We start from the raw sequence: 21143 nt of genomic DNA, 5'->3' as shown, positions 1-21143 counted from the left end.
ATTATTATTTTTTTTTAAATTTTAAACCCTTAACTTCTGTGTATTGACTTATAGGTGGAAGATTGGTAAGGGTAGGCAATGGGGGTCAAGTGACTTGCCCAGGGTCACACAGCTGGGAAGTGTCTGAGGCTGGATTTGAACCTAGGACCTCCTGTCTCTAGGCCTGGCTCTCAATCCACTGAGCTGCCCCCTTTGTTTATTTGTTTTGAAAGAGTATTTTCTGGTGGTTTTGTTTTGTTTTGTTTTGTTTTGTTTTGTTTTTGGCTGTTGTTGTTGATGTTCATTTCATGAGAGGAATGAGATTGGGTATTATTTCATTCTTTGTATTTGTATCTCCATGCTCAGCACAGAGCCTAGAAAATAGTAGTAGCTTAATAAATAAGCAAATAAATATGTGTGTGTGTGTGTGTGTTTACCAGTAATATAGGTTACATTTGACTCAGTTCTCTTGTAGGTAGTGTCTTCTTCTCTGATCAAGAAGAAACCAGCTCCTTCTTGAACTCATAAGGTCACCTCCAAGCATGGACATGTCCATTTTGGCATAGATTTTTTTTAACCTAAGAACAATAAAGAATCAATACAAAAGCTGAAAAATTAGCCAGAGACCTTATATTAGTCTCTTTGATCTAGTTAACTGTTGGGCAAAGTCTCCATGATGCCAGGGTAGAGAGGAGCCAGTTTGGTAGTCTCAGAATTACATGGGCAACCTGGAAATATCCAAGAAAGAGGCCAAGCTGGAAGCTGTGTTTCCATGTAAGTGAGGCATCCTCCTCCCCTTAGTACCCCTGTTGTCAGCAGGTGGGAGAGAACCAAATGACCACTCAGGTTTTTTCTGAGTAATATCAAAGGATATCAACATATCCTTTTAGCATTAGGGCATCTCCCAAAGGTCCAAATGCTAAGTCACCATTTCACTTGAGTCCCTAGAAGTTTCCAGGAAACTCTAGGTACATATGCTCTGTGATGGCCTTTATCAGCCAATTTAATCACTGCTACATTCATAATTTTCTTTGGCAAAGATGAATCATTTTGATAATTATAGTTGTTGTTGTTCAGTAGTTTCAGTCATGTCCAACTTTACATGACTCCATTTGGGGTTTTCTTGACCAAGCTACTGGAGTAGTTTGCCATTTCCTTCTCCAGTTCATTTTACAGATGAGGAAACTGAGGCAAACAGGGTTGAGTGACTTGCCCAGAGTCACATAGCTAGTATGTATCTAAGGGTAATTTTGATAATTGTAACAAGAATAATAACAATATTTGATAATTGTAACAAGAATAATAACAATAATCAATATTTAAATAGAGCTTTAACATTTAGAAAATATCTTATATACATGATGTCATATGAACCTCCCAATAATCCTTTGACAGAAAATTTTATCCTCATTTCTTGGTTGGAGAAACTAAGGAAGAATACATCCTCAAATGCCTTATCTGATTCAGCAAAGAGTTGATTTTTTAATTGACTAATTTTCTTTGATAAGGAAATTTATGTTCTTTCCTTATCCTTCGTCATCCCTCCATTGGGGGGAAAATAGAAGAAAAACAAAATCCTTGTAATAAATATATAGAGTCAAGTAAAACAAATTTCTGTACTAGTCCTGTACAGGATGGCCCCTGGAATTGACACCATTTTTTTTAAAGCTTTAATGACTTCAGAAGTACAAATGCTACAAACTTACAAAAGTATTTAAAAGGTTAATTTATAAAATTTTTTACTATATCAATGTGTCATACTAGTTCGACACAACCACTGACTTGCTCTAGATGAACTTTATAAATACTTTTATCAGCTGTTGTTGAATGACTGAGAGTCTCGCATTTGTAATCCTAGCCTTTAGATTATTTAAAGGAAGAGGTTTTGATACAGATATGACAGTTTTGATGTGATTCCACAGGAAAAAGTCCACAGGGAGTTAGATCAAGTGCCTAAGAAGGCGAAGCATTTACTGATGATTTGAGAAAACTTCATCCGGAAACTGTCAGAAGACAATGCATCATGACAGGGCCCCCATCTTATTAAAATTAAAAATATATTATTAAAAATTTGCAAAACCAAATAAATGTAAAAGAAATAAGTAATTAAATGTTCAAATGATATTTTCTATAAGTTTAGTGTCTTTATAGTTCTAAAGTTATTAAACCCTTAAAACGACACTGAGGGGCAGCTGGGTAGCTCAGTGGATTGAGAGCCAGGCCTAGAGAGGGGAGGTCCTAGGTTCAAATCCGGCCTCAGACACTTCCCAGCTGTGTGACCCTGGGCAAGTCACTTGACCCCCATTGCCTACCCTTACCACTCTTCCACCTAGGAGCCAATACACAGAAATTAAGAGTTTAAGAAAAAAAAGACACTGACTTTCTTTTATATTTTTAAACTGTTGCCTACTGTCTTAATTTTGGGACACCTTCAATCTTATTTGATGATCCGAAGACTATTGCTTCTTTATCAGGAGTCGGGGAGCATGTTTCATCTGTAATCGTGTCAATGATATGCTCTAATGCAGCACTTTCAAGATTCCTAATTTTTTTACTTCCTAAAAAGATACCGCCCATTAGCCACCTACCAAAAAATTTGTTCTCTGAGGGTGAAAACATCACTGTGTACCTAACGTGCGACACGGCTACACTCCTGTATCCAGAACTGGTTTTTAGTTTCCCCATAGCTCACATTTCACTGCTTGAGAGAAAAGCATTTGTGTTTTTGCAAAACGGTTTCGACGTGTGCACAGGTCACATGCTGTTTTAAAAAAAAAAGTATCATTACTGAAAAATTCCTACATAACAAAGACTGCCAAGGCTCTCTATTTTTCACAAAGGTTAAAATAAAATCTTACCATTACAAAAGAATTTAGAAGAACAGAATTTGGCTAGTTTTGTTTGTTCTGATTTTATGCTGCTTAAGCAAAGAGAAGTACAGGATTTCTTTCCCCATTATATTCCTAAAAGCAGAATTAGAATATACTTTATCTTGCTTGGACCCAAATCCACCCTGTTATTTCCCAAACAACTCTAAGATGTTCCAGCCATCACCTTCCACCTGCAACACAAGCTCTCTACACTCTGGGAACAGTGGAGTCAAGGAGACCCGATTTAAAATCCAGCCTCAGATATTTACTAGTTGTGTGACCCTGGGCAAGTCATTCAATCTCTGTTTTCTCAGTTTCCTCATGTGCTAAAAGTGGGTAATAGTAGTTTCTACCTCCTAGAGTTGTTGTAAGGACCAAATAAGATAATTATAAAGCACTTAGCACTGTGCCTGGTATATAGTAAGCACTATGTAAGCAATAATTATTCTTTTCCTTAAGTAGTTTTCCCCATCTTGCCAAACCCATACCCATTATTGCCTTCAAGTTGCCATATTCCTGTCCTCCAAATGTCATTTTCCACTTGAACTTCTCCTCTCCTCCCAACTCCAGCTCTGTAATAGGAGAGAAGTAAGGAACTGGATCTGTGATTTCTTTGCTAGAGAAATTCCAAGAAAAAGGAAACACTATCTACCAGTGCAGACTGTGTACAATGAGAACATTGAGCAAAACCAACATTAAATCAGAAGAAACAATAAAAATGAGAAGAGATGGCATACACTTGAGGCTGCTGTAGCCTGACTTAAACAAATTGTTGGTTACGAAAACCAAAACCAAGACCAAATACACAGACACTCAGAGGAAGTCTACAGAAGGACAGACATTGACAAAGACCATTATGTTCAAACCTGGCCTCAGAAAGTCCCCATCTATGTGACCCTGGGCAAGTCTCTTGATCCCCTTCCCTAGCCCTTAGTATTGATTCTAAGATGGAAGGCAAAGGTGTATTAAAAAAATAAAACTATTACCAATTCCTGTGGGAGTTCAATCGATATGAATCAATTGTCATAATGAAAATACCAAAAAAAGCCTAGAAACTACATCAGCTGGACATCACGAACTTTTTGCTAAAAGGAGAGATATGGTAACCAGAAGTGACTCAGGTTTAGAATATAAACTAAAATATTTTTTAAACCCTTACTTTCCATCTCAGAATCAATACTATGCATTGGTTCCAAGGCAGAAGAGTGGTAAGGGCTACACAATGGGGGTTAAGTGACTTTGCCAAGGATCACCCAGATTTGAGTCTCTGAGGCCAGATTTGAAATCAGAACCTCCAATCACTAGGTTGGCTCTCAATCCACTGAACCACTTAACTACCCACAAAACTAAAATCTTAAGAAAAGGACAATAAAAGTTTATGAGAAGCAGGGAAGGAAGAAAAAAAACCTAATTTGTACTAAGGCTGGTGAACAAGTTAACAAAGCCAAATGATTTTGAGGGCATTTTAAGGTGAAACTGGAAGAGAGACAACGAATACATAAAAATTGGAAAAGATCTGTAATTATTTCTATAAATAATTCTTATCTCCATAAATGACAGTTAAACTACCATATTTGAACTCTAAGGTGACAGTACCTGTTGTGCTGCAAAAGGAAGTTTCAATAGTGATGTAGACAAACAAAGATGAGAAAAAATTAGAGGAGAAAACATATACACATAGAAGAAAAGAAATGTAAGTTCTGATTTGAATGTTAGAGAAGAACTATTCTAGTTCACTGAACAGTAGTGTGACAAGCCAATTTACCTCATTTAGATGTAACTCATTTAAATATGTCACATCATATAGTAGAGAAAGCTCTGGATTTGCAGTGAAAGGGCTTAGTTTTGAATCTTGGCTCTGTCACTACTTAGGCAAACATGAGCTGATCATTTGGCCTCTTTTAGTCTTCCTCATCTACAAAATTAAGGAGTTAGATTAGATGACCTCTAATGTTCCTTTAACCTCTAAATCTAGGATCTTATGGACCTAAGAATTACAATTTTGGATCAAATAAGTATAGAGGTTTGTGCTAGATGTGACATAATTTTGTAGGCAATGAGTGATTGATTCTCAAGATACAATTCTTTTAAAAATATTTCACTTTTTTAATTACATGTAAAAAATTTTAACATTTAGTTTTTAAAATTTTGAATTCCAAATTCTTTCCTTTACTCCTATCTCTCCCTCCTCATTGAGAAGCCAAGCAATTTGATATAGATTATACGTGTTGGTCACACAAAACATATTTCCATGTTAGTTGTGTTGTGAAAGAAAACACAGATCAAATAAATTCCCAAGATCCTCCAAAATAAAGTTTTAAAAAAGTATGTTTTGATCTGCATTCAGTCTCTGACACCAGTTCTTTCTTTGGAAGTGGATAGCATTTTTCATCCCAAATCCTTTGGAATTGTCTTAGATCATTGTATTGCTGAGAGTAGCAAAGTTGATCAATATTGTTAATACTGGATATAATGTTCTCCTGGTTCTGCTCATTTCACTTTGCATCAGTTCATGTAAGCCTTTCCAAGTTTTTCTGGAAACATCCTGCTCCTCATTTTTTTTTATAGCACAGTGATATTCCATCACAATCATACACCACAACTTGTTCAGCCACAACCATTCCCTAATTGATGGACATCTCCATAACTTCCAGTTCTTTGCCACCATAGAAAGATATCATAATTCTCATAACCAGTACTATGCATTGGTTTCAAGGCAGAAGAGTGGCAAGGGCTAGGTAATGGGGGTTAAATGACTTGCTCAGGATCACACAGCTAGGAAGTGTCTGAGGTCTGATATGGACCTCCTATCTCTGACCCTGGCTTTCAATCCACTGAGCCACCTAGAAGAACCCAAGATATCATAATTCTTTAAGAAATTCTTAGGACTGAACCTATAAGTCTCTGAGATGAGGACATGTTTGATAGTCAGACTTATTGGGATTGACATCTTATTGGGATGTGAAGTCAGTAGGACCAGTTTCTGCATAGGAACCAAGTTGCATTTAAGTCCAGAGATATAAGTAGGATAGGGAAGAAATATTCCCCCTGAATGTTGGGAGGAAATTATTGTTCTTTTCTTATTTTTATATTTTTGAAGTAAAAATTAATTTTAATTAATGTAAGTAATAGAAATGGTATAATTAATGTAAGTAATGTTAAGTGACTAAATAAACTTGGAGTAGTCATTTACTGGTGACTAATAATGTAGGGAAAACATAACCATTCATTAGCTATGTGACCTTGGATGAATCATTTCAGAGATTCCTAGATGAGGTTATTCCCTCTACCAATGAAGGTCTATGCCTTCTCTACAACTTATAGTCTTAGATAATTTGCCTTATGCCTCAAGAGGATAAAAGACTCACCCAGGGTCATATAGTCAGTATACACCAGAGTGAGAACTTGATTCCAGGGTATCCTGACCATTAGACCAGCTCTCTATTCATTACAGCTCACTTTGAGCAAAAGAAAGCTCACACTAAATCTACACATTTAAAGAAGAACTCATTATCCTTCTGGTCTTGGTCTATGCCCATGACTCTAGCATCTAGACCTGTAGTATGATTCCCTGTACAGGCTTAGATACTTCCAAGGGGACAGGGTTAAAAAATATTCCTTCTCTACAGGGATAATGCATTTAAAAGGAAAAGACACATATTCTTGTCCCTATAGGAATTATCCAGATCTTTAACGAGGGTATGGTGACTGGGCTTTTGTTCCAGGATGCCAAATTCAAAGGGCATTGATAGTACTTTTAGTACTTTGTGAGCACAGAAGCAATAACTTAGCATCTAGAATATCAAAAATAATAGTTAAATAACTCCCTGGAACTCATGATAAAAAAGGCTATCCACCATCATAGAATGAGCTGACGATGCCCAAATACAGATTGAAGCATAAGTTCATTTAATTTCCTCCATGCATTTTTCTCTAGTATAAGTGATATAGATTTTCTTTAACAACACGATGACCATGGAAATACGTATCGTATCATAACCTATATCATTACTATGATATGATAACTTGTATCATAACCTATATTATATGCACAACTATATCAATTAAGTGTCTTCTTGGGAAGTGGGGAGGGCTGGGAGAGAGAGAGAAAGAACACGGATTGCAAAATGTCAGAAAATGATTATAAAAATTGTATTGACATGTAAATTGCAAAAATATAAAGAATATAAAAAGAATAGTTAAGATAGGAAGCTGTCAATGGCTCTTCTTCCATTCCCCATGGTGGACTTGGACAGGCTCCCAGGTGTTTGTCTGTCCTCCATTAGGAGAAATGTTCCCCATCCCTCTATCTCAAATCCCCAGTTCAGGGTGTGCCTCATCCTACTTGTCTTGGGTGCAAAATTTCCTCGCAAGGACTTTAGCATTATTATCAAAAACAAACAGCACCGGTGTAGAATGATCTTATGTATTTGGGGTTATCACGTAGTTTTACACTTGCGCTTGCTGTGAGAACATAATTATGTTATAGTTAGTCTGAAGCCACTTTTCTGAGAAAGTGGTAATTAGATTTTAAAAAGACTCCTTTTTAAACTCACTCCTGAGTTATCTTATTCATTAAAAGGCAATTTTCTACATTACACAGGAAACCAAGATCAAATTATGTTTATTCTTTATATTTAACTGAAACAGTTCTTCCTTTAATATTTTATTTTAACTTCACAGAATAATAATAATAACAAACACTTACACAGCACCTTAAGATTTGCAAAGCACTTTACATAACTGCCTATATGTACTTCTTACTTCAAGAGACTTCTCTCTCTGGTGACCCCCCAATTTTATTTTTAGTTCATTGAATAGAAGCACAGATTTTTCTCATTAGTCTTTCTCTTCTCTTTCTCATACCTCTGTCTACTCACAGTATTTTAAAAAAACTAGGGAGTGGAGGCAGTTAAGTGGCACAGTGGACAGAGCACCAGACTTGGAGCTGGGAGGATCTAATTCTAATCTGGCCTCAAATACTTCCTCACTATATGACCCTGGGCAAGTCACTTAACCCCATTTACCTAGTCCTTGTCTTTGTATCTTAGAGTTGTTATTGTGACAGAAGGTAAAGGTTTTTTTTTTAAAAAGTCAGGGAGCAAGTGCAAATGACTGGTATATATGGAGCCAACATGGTTTAGTGGCGGCCATCCTGAGTATAGGTCAGAAGATCTAGGTTTTAGTTTTTGGCTTTTCCCCTAACTGTACGATCATGGGAAGATCTAACTATATATTCCATTCATTGTTTCGAGGTCTGTGTTCACTCCCCTTCTTCCAGTGAACATACAAAGAAGGCTCTCTTAAGATAGCTTTGCCTTCACATACTCAAAGACAACTCACATGTCCACACTAAGAATTCTTCAGGTTAAGCATTTCTAGATCTTTTAATGGATGCTCATTTAAAATGATGTAGTAGAAGCAATGGTATGTATGAACGTTCAAGGGGAGAATAAATAGTGTGAAGGCTTGCTAAGTCCTTTTTAGGGTTGATTTTCATCTTTGGCGTTCACCTGCCATCCAACTTTCTCCCGTGGCTCCAAGAAGCTGTAGCATGCACTGTGGCCACAGCCAGGCAAACCATCTCAGCAGGCAGTATAATTAGGCTGAGAGCAATCAAGAAGCTTTGAACTTGTTGGTGAGTTAAGGGAGTGTCCACCCTAGACATGTGAAGACTTCCCCCATGGAAGGGGCAGATGAGAACAATTTGTTTCAATTTTTTTAAATTTTAATTAAAAATTTTTTTTCCCATGGTTACATGATTCATGTTCTCTTCCTCCCCTCTTCCTTCCCCCCTCCCAGAGCTGACAAGCAATTCCACTGGGTTAAACATGTGTTATCATTTGATACCTATTTCCATATTATTCACTTTTGTGAAAGAGTAATCATGTTTCAATTTTTTGAAAGCCCTTACCTTCTATCTTAGAATCAATAATGTGTTCCAAGGCAGAATAGCAGTAATGGCCAGGCAATGGGGATTAAGGTCCAAGGTCACACAGCTAAGCAGTGTGGTCAGATTTGAATCCAAGTCCTCTGGACTTTAGGCTTGGCCGTCTATCCACTGAGCTACCAAGTTGTCTCAAAATGATTTTATTCTAATTGTGGACCTAAATTACAAGAAATCTGGCTCGAGGCAGATAGTTTTCATACATATAATTTTCAAGCATTCCCATCCCCACTGCTCGCTGAAGGGATAGTCTTTTATAATGGATAGAAAGATGGCTTCCTGGCCAAGAAGACACTGGTTCAAGTCCCATTTGGGTCATAAGCTGGCTATGTGATCACTTAACCTCTTAGTATACTAGGAAACTCTCTAAGACTACAAGTTACTGAGAAACGTGTCCACTTATATTATTAATAGGAGTTTCCTCCATCACAAGTCCAGTTCCCAATCCCATCTAGTTCCCTCACCATCTTGGTTGCTCTCATCTGCTCACTCTCTAGTTGTTAGAGTCCTTCTTAAAACGGGGTGCTCAGAACTAAATATAATACTCAAGATATGGTCTGACCAGGGCAAAGTGAACAATCCATCGCTGCCCTCAGAAAGGCAACATACAATGTAGCTAGACCATTGACCTTAAAACCAGGGACCTGTGTTTAATTCCCATCTCTTACACATATTGACTTGTGACCTTGGGAAATGACTCAATCATTTGGTGCTCTAAGCAAATCTCAAAAATTTCAAGTTGCAAAGAGGGTGCCAAACTGTCCTGGAGAGGACACTGAGAGGTCTAATCCCTCTCTTTAGCCCGTCACATCCCCATCTAGTGTGGAGTTCAAAGGAGGGGCTTTACATAAAGGGCTTTGCAACCTTAAAATTCTATATAGACCCAATAATAATAATAATAAATAATAATCATCATCTATTGTATGTGGAAAAGATAGAAAGGTAGTAACCACAGAAATGCATAATTGCTCCAGCTCATTCATATCCAGGCTCATTATCAATGCCATAATTGTTACACAGAGCTCCTTCAGTAACTGCCCTTCTCTTTAGAGGGAGGGAGGGAGGTAGGGCAATGGGTAAAGGGTCGGGAGCTAGGAAGACATGAATCTAAATTCAGTCTCAGACACTTATTAGATGTGTCACCCTGGGTAATTGACTTAACCTCCATCTGCCTCAGTTTACACAACCATAAAATGAGGATAATTATAGCACCCACCTTGCAGGGCATAAAATCTGTAAAGGGTTTAGCACTATGCCTGGCATATAGTAGATGCTTCATGAGGCTTATTTCTTATCCTCCTTTTTTCTTGGAATCCACCTCCGTCCCACTGCTTCCATAGTGTCCAGATGATGATATAACTTTTAGAGCTGAGAATCTTCACCTCCTGCTTGGTTGTGATCAGAAGATCATAAGTTTTTGCCCAACATGTGCCGGGCTTGGGATGGCAGGTGTTTGAAGTGCACCCTTTACCTTGCAGAGTTACCAGGAACTAAAGTCCTATGTACACAAACAAAACAAACACAGTCTTTATTTGTATTAAACAATGGCTCTTAAGACAATGAAGTTGAGGAAAATAAGCTGGACCAAACTAGGCACCCAGAGAAAAAACCCCACCTTTAGGAGAGGCAACAAAATTTTAAAAGAATAGAGGTTCATGTTACCTGCTTCTTGACAGAGAAGTGATGGATGGTTCAGGATAAAGAAAGCAAGGCATATATTTTTTGTACCAACGTGGGAATTTGTTTAGCTTACTAGACATATTTCTTACAAGGATTTTACTTTTCTTTTTTTCTCCATTTGAGGGGAAAGCTGGGAGGGAGAAAAATGGATATTTGTTAATTAAAAAAATTAAATTACCTTAAAAACCCCTTACCTTCCATTTTAGAATCAATACTGTGTATCAGTTCCAAAGCAGAAGAGCAGAAAGAGCTACACAGTGGGGCTAAGTGACTTGCCCAGTCACACAGCTAGGCAGTGTCTGGGGCCAGATTTGCACATGAGACCGTCTGCCTCTATATCTAGTTCTCAATTCACTGAGCCACTTAGTTACCCCCAATTAAATTCCCTTTTAAGAAAGAAAGCAAGCACTGAGGTAATAATTCCTAAGACATGAAAAATATACTAAATGACTGGAAAATATTAGGAATGATATTACTATCCACCCCCCCCCAAAAAAGATGGTTTTAAGAATGTCTGCAGCTACTACCTTGCATATCTACTTTTCCATTTATGTAAAATCTTCACGAATGTCATACACATATAGAGAATATGTCTGTGAAACTATGAGAAGGAAACAAGTGCACTTTCGAAAAGGATTTTCTGCGGAACCACATGTTTTATATTGAGACAATTAACTGAAAATAGAGATAATATGAGATCTAGTTTTCATTGTGTGTTGATTACAAAAACCAATTGGTTTGATAGGGCAGAATTTATCCTTTTAACAAGGCATCTACCACATATACGTTAAGATCCTTCAAGATCTCTTTATAGATGCCACCAAAGAGAGGATTGTGTTCAAGGATTCTCTGACTATTGGTATGAAACAAGACTTAAAGCTGGGCAATGATTGGTGGTATTATGGGTGAGTTCCTGTGCAGAGTCCAAGAGGAAAAAGGGTTAAAAAAAGAAGGTAAAGATTTCTAGATACTCTTATTGCTTCTTGTTCAAATCTCAGAATGCTGTATGTCCTTCTCAACAAGTTCCAATAATCAGTCAAAAAAGATTGGTCTAACAATTCACATGGGAAAGATGAAGGGGTTGATGAATGCTTATGTCTATACCCAATTAAGGGAACTGGGTGGATAATCCAATGAACTAACTCATCAATACACAGTAAGATCTTGTAGGATGTTAACATACGTGTGCTAGATAACTTGTTGTAGGAGATCCTTTAAGGGTGAATTTTTCTCTACCAGATAGGTAACATTTACATAGCGCTTTAAAGTTTACTTAGGCACTTTGCTTTACATGGACGAATTTGAGCCCCCATAATCACCTTGTGAGATAGATGCTTTATTATTCCCATTTTATAAGTGAAGAAGATAAGGTTGAGAAAGGTTATGTAATTTTCCCAGGGTCATACAGTTAGGAAGTAGCTGAGGCAGGATTCAAATTTAAACCTTTTTGTCTCTAAGTTGGCACTCTATCCATGGTGCTGCCTAGATGCCCCCCCCCCCAATCATTGCAGATGTGTACTTGCAGAATCAATTAAGAAGAAAAGATCAGGTTAGGTTGTATTTGGTAAATTGCATACTGCTTTCAATTAAACTAAACAAGCATTTCTTAGCTGTTTATTATGGCTCTGGGAGGAGGCAAAATGGCTGCATAGTAGCAGCAAAAGCTGAAACTCTGACAGTTCTTCCAAACCAGTCTTTAAAAAGCACCTCAAAACAACCACCCCAGGGCAACTATCAAAAATATGGAAATGGGTCTTGATCAATGATACATATAAAACCCAGTGGAATTGCGCATCAGCTACCGGGAGGGTGGTTGGGGGGTTTGGGGGGGGGAGGGAAAGAATATGAACCATGTAACCATGGAAAAATATTCTAAAAAAATAAAAAATAAAAAGCACCTCAAAATGACAGGAGTTAAAAACCAACAGCAAGATAAAGAAGGGGTTCTTTTTTCCTGTGGGAAAAAACTTTAAAGGTAGGCAGAGAGAATCAGTTTTCACAGAATAAGGGGGAACTGGAAGTGAAACTGAACACAGAGGAGTGCTGACCAACTACTTCCCACCTACTGCACCAAGTTCTGAGAGTGAGAATAGGCCAACTTCAGGATCCTGAGAATCTGCCTACACAAACATCAGAGCATCCCATACCCCAGATTCACCCCTTAATGTGCCAGGCCCTGGCACCCCCCTGCAGTGAGGCCCAGAAGTTCATAGAGCTTGGACCTATAAAGCCTGTGCTGTGGTGAAGACCTAGTCCCAGGGCAAAATAGCTCACAGTGCTGAGTCCTACATGCTATCAACAGAGGAGACAGAAACATTAGCTTTCAGAATTCCAGTGTACAGGCAAAAAATGCTGAGAAAATGAGCAAACAGCAAAAGAAACAACTAACCCTAGAAAATTTCTATGGAGACAAAGAGTTAATCATAGAATCAGTAGGGTACAGTGAGATCCAAGCAACCACATGCAAAATTTCAAAGAAAAATAGAAATTGATTTCAAATGTTGGAAGAACTCAAAAAGGAATTTAAAAAATCAAATAAAACAGGTTGAAGAAAATGGGAAGAAAAATGGAGAAAAGAAATTACAGTAATGTAAACAGAAAATAATAGCTTAATAAGCAAAATTGGTCAGTTAGAAAAAGAGGCAAGAAAATCCGATGAAGAAAAGAATTCCATGAAAAGTTGAGTGGTCCAAATGGAAAAGGAGGATCAAAAGGTCATGGAAAATTTCATTCTTTAAAAATTAAAATTGGGAAAATAGAAGCTAATAACCTTATAAGACATCAAGAAATAATAAAATACAATCAAAAGAATGAAAAAAATAGAAGAAAATATGAAATATTGAAAAAACAACTGACATGGAAAATAAATCCAGGAGAGACAATTTAAGAATTACTGGACTACCTGAAAGTCATGATAAAAAATCCTAGACATCATATTATAAGAAACTATACAAGAGGGGGCAGCTGGGTGGCTCAGTGGATTGAGAGCCAGGTCTAGAGATGGGAGGTCCTAGGTTCAAATCTGGCCTAAGACACTTCCTAGCTGTGTGACCTTGGGCAAATCACTTAACCCCCATTGCCTAGCCCTTGCCACTCTTCTGACTTAGAACCAATAAAGGGAAAAGGTAAGGATTTTTTTAAAAAAAGAAATTATAAAAGAAAACTTTCCTAATGTTCTTGAATAAGAGGGTAAAATAGAAAATGAAAGAATACACAGATCACCTCCTGTAAAAAATCCCCAAATTACAACTCCCAGGAAAGTTATAGTCAAGATCAACTTACCCACTTCATCCAACTTTGTCTGTGGCCAAAGCAGAGATCCCAGGGAAGCTAGGAGAGCAGAAAATATGGATCTATTAGCTTGGAGGGTCTGTTATAAAGAACTAGGCAACAGGGCTAACTGAAGGCAAAACTATATTTGACTTTGGCCATCTCCCAGTTCCCTCTTCAGCCTCTCTTTCTTCCTCTTCACTCCTGCCAAATGACCATTATATGGTTCCATTCCATAAGGACCTTGATGACAATGTCCTTGAATAGTATGGAGTTGTTACCCCCTCCTAGAGATATTTGCCTTTTTGTAGGAGATTAAAAACTTTTTAAAATAAAATAATCTTTAAAAATCCTTCAAGAACTAATGATTTTGTATCCTTAGTACATGATTTTAGGCACTGGGAGATTCAGACTATTCATTGGAAGGTCAAATACTGAAGCTAAAGCCTAAATACTTTGACCATTTCATGAGCAGGCAGAACTCACTGGAAAAGACCCTGATGTTGGAAAAGATTGAAGGCAAAAGAAAGGAATGGCAGAGATTGATATGGTTGGATAATGTCATGGAAACAATGAATATGAACTTGGATTTTTTTTTGAATGTTTATTTGAGAGATAGTGGAGGATAGAAAGACTTGGCATGCTATGGTCCATGAAGTCACAAAAAGTCAGACATGACATCGAATGAACAACAACAAATGTTAGGGGACTGAACACTTTATTGTGAGGCATGAAAGGAGTGACAGGAATCAAGAGGGAATCCAAGATTTTGAGCTTGGACTGAAAGAATGGTGAGACCTTTGACAGACACTGAAAATTCAGGAAAAGAAATGAGTCTGAGGAGAAGCTGGTTGAATTTAGGTTTAGACTTGACATTGAGGAGAGGACATCTTGTCTACTAGGGAGTGGGAATGCTGTCAGGAACCACCCCTTCCCCCTTCTGCCCACTGTGGCCCAGTTTCTCAGCCACTGATTGGCAGGTTGGAAAGTGACTAAGCAAAAATGGCTCCAAGAGAACAAAACTTTCCCCTAACAAGGCTCTTGGACATGGCAAGGACCTCAGTAATTCTTGTTTGCTGAACCAGCAAGTTATTTCAAGGGTTGCATATAGGGAAGGGAGTGTGAGACAGGAAGGAGAAGGACTCTGTAAGTCAAAAAAAATTCCAGTTCTGACAAGAAAACCCAGTTGGTCCAGTGGCATCTCTATGTGTTTGTGTGACCTCTGACAATGAGAAAGCCATTTTGCTGCAGATTAATGACTCAAAGGGATTACTCAGCAATTGGCCAGGTCAGCCACCTCTCCAGCTGGGGTTGCTTAAAACCCTTGGGCTTTGCTTACCTCATCAAAGAAAGCTTTTGGCTCAGGTTCTCTTGTTAAAGCTCTAAATAACCAGAGCCTCAACAAAGAAATATCATCTAATAAATACAGAACTTGTTCAGTGACCCTAATGGAGTTTATTTTGGTAGAGTTTTCTGGTGGGGTTTGGATTTAAGATGATTATAGGTTACCACGTTGCTACTAGTAACCCTGATTACATACCATAACACTATATATGGTATGCATTAGTCTGGGAGTCGGAGAACGTAGGTTCAAGTTTTGGCTCTCCTAATTGCCAACTGAAGGATCCTGGGCAAGTAAATTCAATGGATGAATTCTTCATCTATAAAATGATAATAGCTATATAGGTGGTCCCCAAGGTTCTTTTCCTTTCTTTCAGAAATGCAGTTTATTTTATTTATTTTAAAACCCTTACTTTCCATCTTAGAATCTATATTGTGTACTGGTTCCAAGGCAGAAGAGTGGTAAGGGCTAGGCAGTGGGGGTTAAGTGACTGGTCTAGAGTCACACAGCTAGGAAATGTTTGAACCCAAGACCTCCTGTCTCTAGGTCTGGCTTTCAATCCAATGAGTCACCTAGTTACCCCTTCACCCCCAAAATGCAGTTTAAATGAAATGTTGGATAAGAAATCCTATGTAGGGAGAATCTATGAATTTTTTGCTACATGAAGAATTTTTTTTTATGTGTATGATTGTTTTTCTGAGATGTGACAATGACTTTGAGATACATTTTAGTTTTGCATTTGCCATTTGAATATACAACGAACTATGCCACCGTGGCAGGTGTCGGCAACGTATGGCTCTCGAGCCATATCTGGCTCTTTTGAGGGCCAGATATGGCTCTTTCTGCAGGAGCCATAAAGTCCATTTTTTTTCAGCTCCTGTTACAGGAGCGTGCACTGTGAGCACTGTACGGCTCTCACGAAATTACATTTTAAAAAATGTGGCGTTTATGGCTCTCACGGCCAAAAAGGTTGCCGACCCCTGCACTGTGGTATGGTAGAAAAGGCATCAAAAAAAAGATGAGGAGATGTGTGTTCGAATCTTGGCTATGTGCCTAACTTGTGACATCTTAAGAAAAACCACCCAACTTCTCTTTAACCATAATGTAAAGTATTGGGACTAGATGATTTCTGAAGTCTCTTCTAACTTAGAAAAAAATATGATTCTGATTTTTCAGGTAGGTTTTAATGATAATAATAATATACTATGAATATTATTACATAATACCACATAATATGTTATAATAAATGCTATGCAAATGATATTTATATAGTGCATGGTTTGTAAAGCAAATATAATATATATCATCTCATTTGAACTTCACAACTTCACAATTACCCTCTCCATTTCTCAGATGGAAAAACTGAGGCTGAGAAGTTGACACTTACCAAGGTCATATATCTTCTAAGTGGCTGTGTTTTCTTTTGCTACATGGCTAACATGGAAATGTTTTTTATGGCTTCACACACATAATCTGGATTGGATTGCTTGCTTTCTCAAAGAAGGGAGGGAGAAAGGGAGAGAATTTGGAGCTCAAAATTTTATAAAATGAATGTTAAAATTTTTTGTTTACATGTAGTTGAAAAAATGAAACAAAAATGAATGCGGTACATGAATATAATGAAATATTGCTGTGCTCTAATAAAAATATAAAGAATACAGAGAAACATGAGAAAACATATGAATTATTTCAAAGCAAAGTAAACTGAGCCAAGAAAACAATATACATGGAATACCAGTGAAACATTATGGAAAGTACATAATATTTTCTGCTCCATCCTTGAATCTCACCTAGGCTTCTCCTCTTTCCACCCTTTCCTTTCTCACCACCAGAGGCTGGAGATGTAATTAGACACACCTCATTACAACATCTAGCTCACCTCTCTATTGTTTAGTCATTTTTCAGGTGTGTCCGATACTGGAATGACTTGCCATTTCCTTCTCCAGCCCATTTTACAAATGAGGAAACTGAGGAAACTGAGGTTAAGTGACTTGCCCTGGGTCACACAGCTAGTAAGTGAGGCTACATTTGAACTCAGGAAGATGAGTCTTCCTCACACTAGGTCTGGCATTCTATCTACTGCATCATCTAGCCACCCTAGTCCACATTTCCCTTTCTCTGCCATATCATGACATTTTTACAGGTAATAGTTAAGAAAAATTAACATAAATATCCAACCATATATGACAGCATGTGCTATATTGAATTTTAATTTAAAAAGATCTTATAATCTGACTGTGAAACTTAAAAGGACAGGCAAAAATAAAATGGAGATAGTCTAATGGTTAGGAGAACAGGACTTGGATTTCAAGAAAGTCTGAATTTAAACACTTCCTCTGAAGCTTACTTGCTATGTGGTCCTAAGCCAGGTTAACCTCTCAGGTCAGAGAGAGAGAGAGAGAGGAAGAGAGAGAGAAAGAGAGAGAGAAAGACAGACAGACAGACAGACATAGACAGACAGACAGATCTAGAGATAGGTGCTTACATTTTAATTGAGAGGGGGGGGGATGATACAGAAAGAAGGAAATTATCATCAGAGGGCACAGGACTGAGATTACAGGAAATGGATCAATGTCTCTGATCCTGAGTAGATAAGGCAAACATTCTCCTTCCAGAATTAAAATTGAATTTTCATTTTCAGTGAAATAGCTGTGGTCCGTGAGACTATGGCAGGCAGACTCCAGGAAGTCTCTGGTGGCTTGGTTATTGGCTAGATAAGGCAAAAGGCTCATGTGTGGAGCGTAGAGAGGCAGAGATGGAATGCCACATTCCACTGGGGTAGAGGATTTATCTTCTAAGACTTAGATGATCTTCTAAATTGTAGATCCTTGTTGAAAACGTGAAAGGACCTTTGAGATTCCTGTAAAAGCTGTAGTGTCTTGAGACATCTCCCATCCTTTACACAGAAGGTTAGATTTATGGCTAGTGGGCATGGAATATTCAAGTCTGGTGACAGGATCAAGGTTATGGTCATTATTTGGTGTGGCTCCAGTGGATGAAAGATATGGGTCATGAACATTAAATACATTGATAAATTAGGGAGGAAGATTATTATTTGAGAGACATTACCATGTGAATTCCCAAGTATAAGGTCAGAATTTGAGATATAGAAGTATACTGCGAGCTAGGAACTGACCTCCTCAAGAATGGAAAGAGAATGCCCTGAGCACCAGGAAATAACTCCAGTGGGAACTGGACAGATTGTTATATCCAGGTGGAACGACTCAAAGACCAAGTGACAGTGGTTAGGGTAGAATCTGGAAGTGACAGTAAGAAACAAGAGGGATATGTGTTCTTTCTTATGGCCTCATTTGTGAGTGTGTGGGATGCATGTGTGTGTGTGTGTGTGTGTGTGTGTGTGTGTGTGTGAGAGAGAGAGAGAGAGAGAGAGAGAGAGACGTACATACACAGATCAGGACAGAAAGACAGAGACAAGCAGAGGCAGAAATAAAGACAGACAGAAAAAGAGAGTGTATAAGGAGTGGGGAGGTGGAAATAAGTAATGGTAGATCTAGTACTGGAGATGTGGCCAGAGATATGAAATCTTCTGGATAAAAGTAAGTTTCTCTCTGATTTTAAGTAGTTGGAAGGAACATGGGAAAATAGCTCTAGTATGAAAGGCCATTTGTCACTCTAAAGAAAAATAACTGAGATGAGGTTAGGTACTCTGATCAATGTAATGACCATCCATGATTCCAGAGGATCACTGAGGAAATATGATACCTACCTTCTGAAAATGAGGTGACAAACTCAGGGTATAGAATGGAATGAATCCTCTATTTTTGGAAATGGCTGATGTAGGGACTTGTTTTGCTTCACCATACATATCTGATTCAAAAGATTTTATTTTGCTTTCTTTTAATTTTGGGGAAGGAGCTGGGGGGATGGTTAGTGATAGGGTTACCAATTGAGGGAGGAGAAGAAATGAGGATCATTTAAGCATTTTAAAAACAGACAGCAGAGAATAGAAGGAAAAAGAGTAGGAACACAGGAAGATAGCTTTGAGAACATGTTGAATTTGTTGTATTATTGAAGGGAGAAATAAGGTAAATGTGGTACAGATTTGTGAATTTATGTATATTTTTTCAGTTCTGCTTTGTATATTGAAATGCTATTTTTATTTTAGGGTTCATCATGTTTAGAATGAAAATGTTTTTAAAAAAAGGAAAATATGTATCTATAAATATAAGAATTGACATTTAAAAAAAGATCTGTTTGTTATCAACAGAATGGAAGTTCTATGTGATTTCATTATTTGCCCTAGAGTTCAAAATGAGATATAAGAGAGATCCAACTCCAAATTCTATACTCTTATGATCCTAAGGAAGCAGAAAGAGCATTTCTGGCTTCTATTCAAAGTTTGGAAATAGCTGATACAAGCTAGACACTGTAGATCATGCCCCTTCCCTAGTGGGAGGAGAAGGGGAGCTGCAGATAGAGATAGCTAAAGTGATCAGTAAAGGCAGTGATGAGTGTAGCCCCTGGTTTCAAAGAAAGTCTATTTACCCTTGTGTTTAGTCTAATCTGCATAGCCTAGATTGTTCGGCATCAAAGAGGCATCAACTTTATTTGTATCCCAGTATCAAACTGCATAGTCCCTAATATGTGTGGGTCACTCAATTGTTTAGACCAATTTTTACTATTTGTTTAGGGACATCCCACCTCCAGGGCATTTTTATATAGTTAACTTCATTTCCCAGACTGGACAAAGACAAGAACAAGTATCTCAACATGATTTGCTAAGTGACGATGAGTATCTACAGATGGTTTGTGTATATATAATAAACCCTATATAGAGTTTGATCAAATTAGTGTGAAGATTATTTTGCATATCTTGAAATCATAGACTTGACAAATGGGGATGTTGCCTAGATTTTGAGGAAGACAATGTGGGTAAAAAAGATTTAGCATTAGAAGACCTGGCTTATATCTTAGCCTTGTAGTGACTACTAGGGATTATGGAATAATTTGAAAACTATCTGGAACTAAATTCTTTTTTGAGACATATAGCTTGGCCTAAAAGTTCTGCTTAATGTGTTTGCATACTTCCCTTTGGAGAGAAATCTGATATTCAGCAAACCAAATCACACTGTCCTTTTCTTCCCAAGAACCTGGCAGGCATCTCCTCTCTCCTGGTCCTCTCCTAAAAATCAATCCTGGATGCCTTTCCGCTATTCTAGTTGATAGCAAATTGCATAGCATTACATATACTCAATTTGAGTTTCAACTGGGACCTTCCTTTGTTGTCCTGGTAACAATCTACTTCAGTTGCACACCAATGACTAGCTGCATCCTTTGGTTATACTAACCCAATCTCAAACAGTTTTTCATTCCTGTGGTCTTCTTGTAGCTAGCTCTTCTGCTGATGTCTTACAAATCATGGATCATGCATTTAGACCTGAGACCCAGGTCATCTAGTCCATCTCACTCACTTTATTTTAGAAATGAGAAAACTGAGGCCCAGAGAGGCAAGTGATTTGCCCAAAGTCCATAAGTCATGGAGGTAGGTAACTGTGTAAAGGAGGAGGGATTTGTACCCCTCATCCTCTGGATTCTAAATCCAGCAGTTACTGGTTCATAGGGTCATAGATCTGGTTTTGGAAAGGACCCAATGGGCCAACCTCCTCATTTTACAAATGAGTAACCTGAGGTCCAGAGAAATTAAATGACTTAATTCAAGTCTTTAGAATTGGGATTGCAAACCAGGTTCTTTTATTCCAGAGTAAATGTTCTTTCTACAACACCATTTTGCCCATGTTTCAGCCCTAGGGATCAAGGGCATATTTCTTTTCTCTTGTCCTGTTTTCCCCATTTCCTTGGAGATTACATACTTAACAATAGTGTTGTTCTTAAAACAAGGCTATTGAGGATATTTCAGATGCCACTGGGGGACTTTCTACTTCCTCTACTTAGACATGAACCCACCCCTACCCAGGCATCACTTACTTCAAGTCAATTTAATTCTGTGACCAAAATACCATGACCTGTGTGACCTGAAACAAGCCACTTAGTTTCTCTCAGGCTCATTTTTCTTTTCTGTAAAATGAGATTAGAC

This window comes from Gracilinanus agilis, chromosome 4 (assembly GCF_016433145.1).
Source record: "Gracilinanus agilis isolate LMUSP501 chromosome 4, AgileGrace, whole genome shotgun sequence".
Classification (NCBI taxonomy): domain Eukaryota; kingdom Metazoa; phylum Chordata; class Mammalia; order Didelphimorphia; family Didelphidae; genus Gracilinanus; species Gracilinanus agilis.
Note: the sequence above shows the minus strand (reverse complement) of the source record.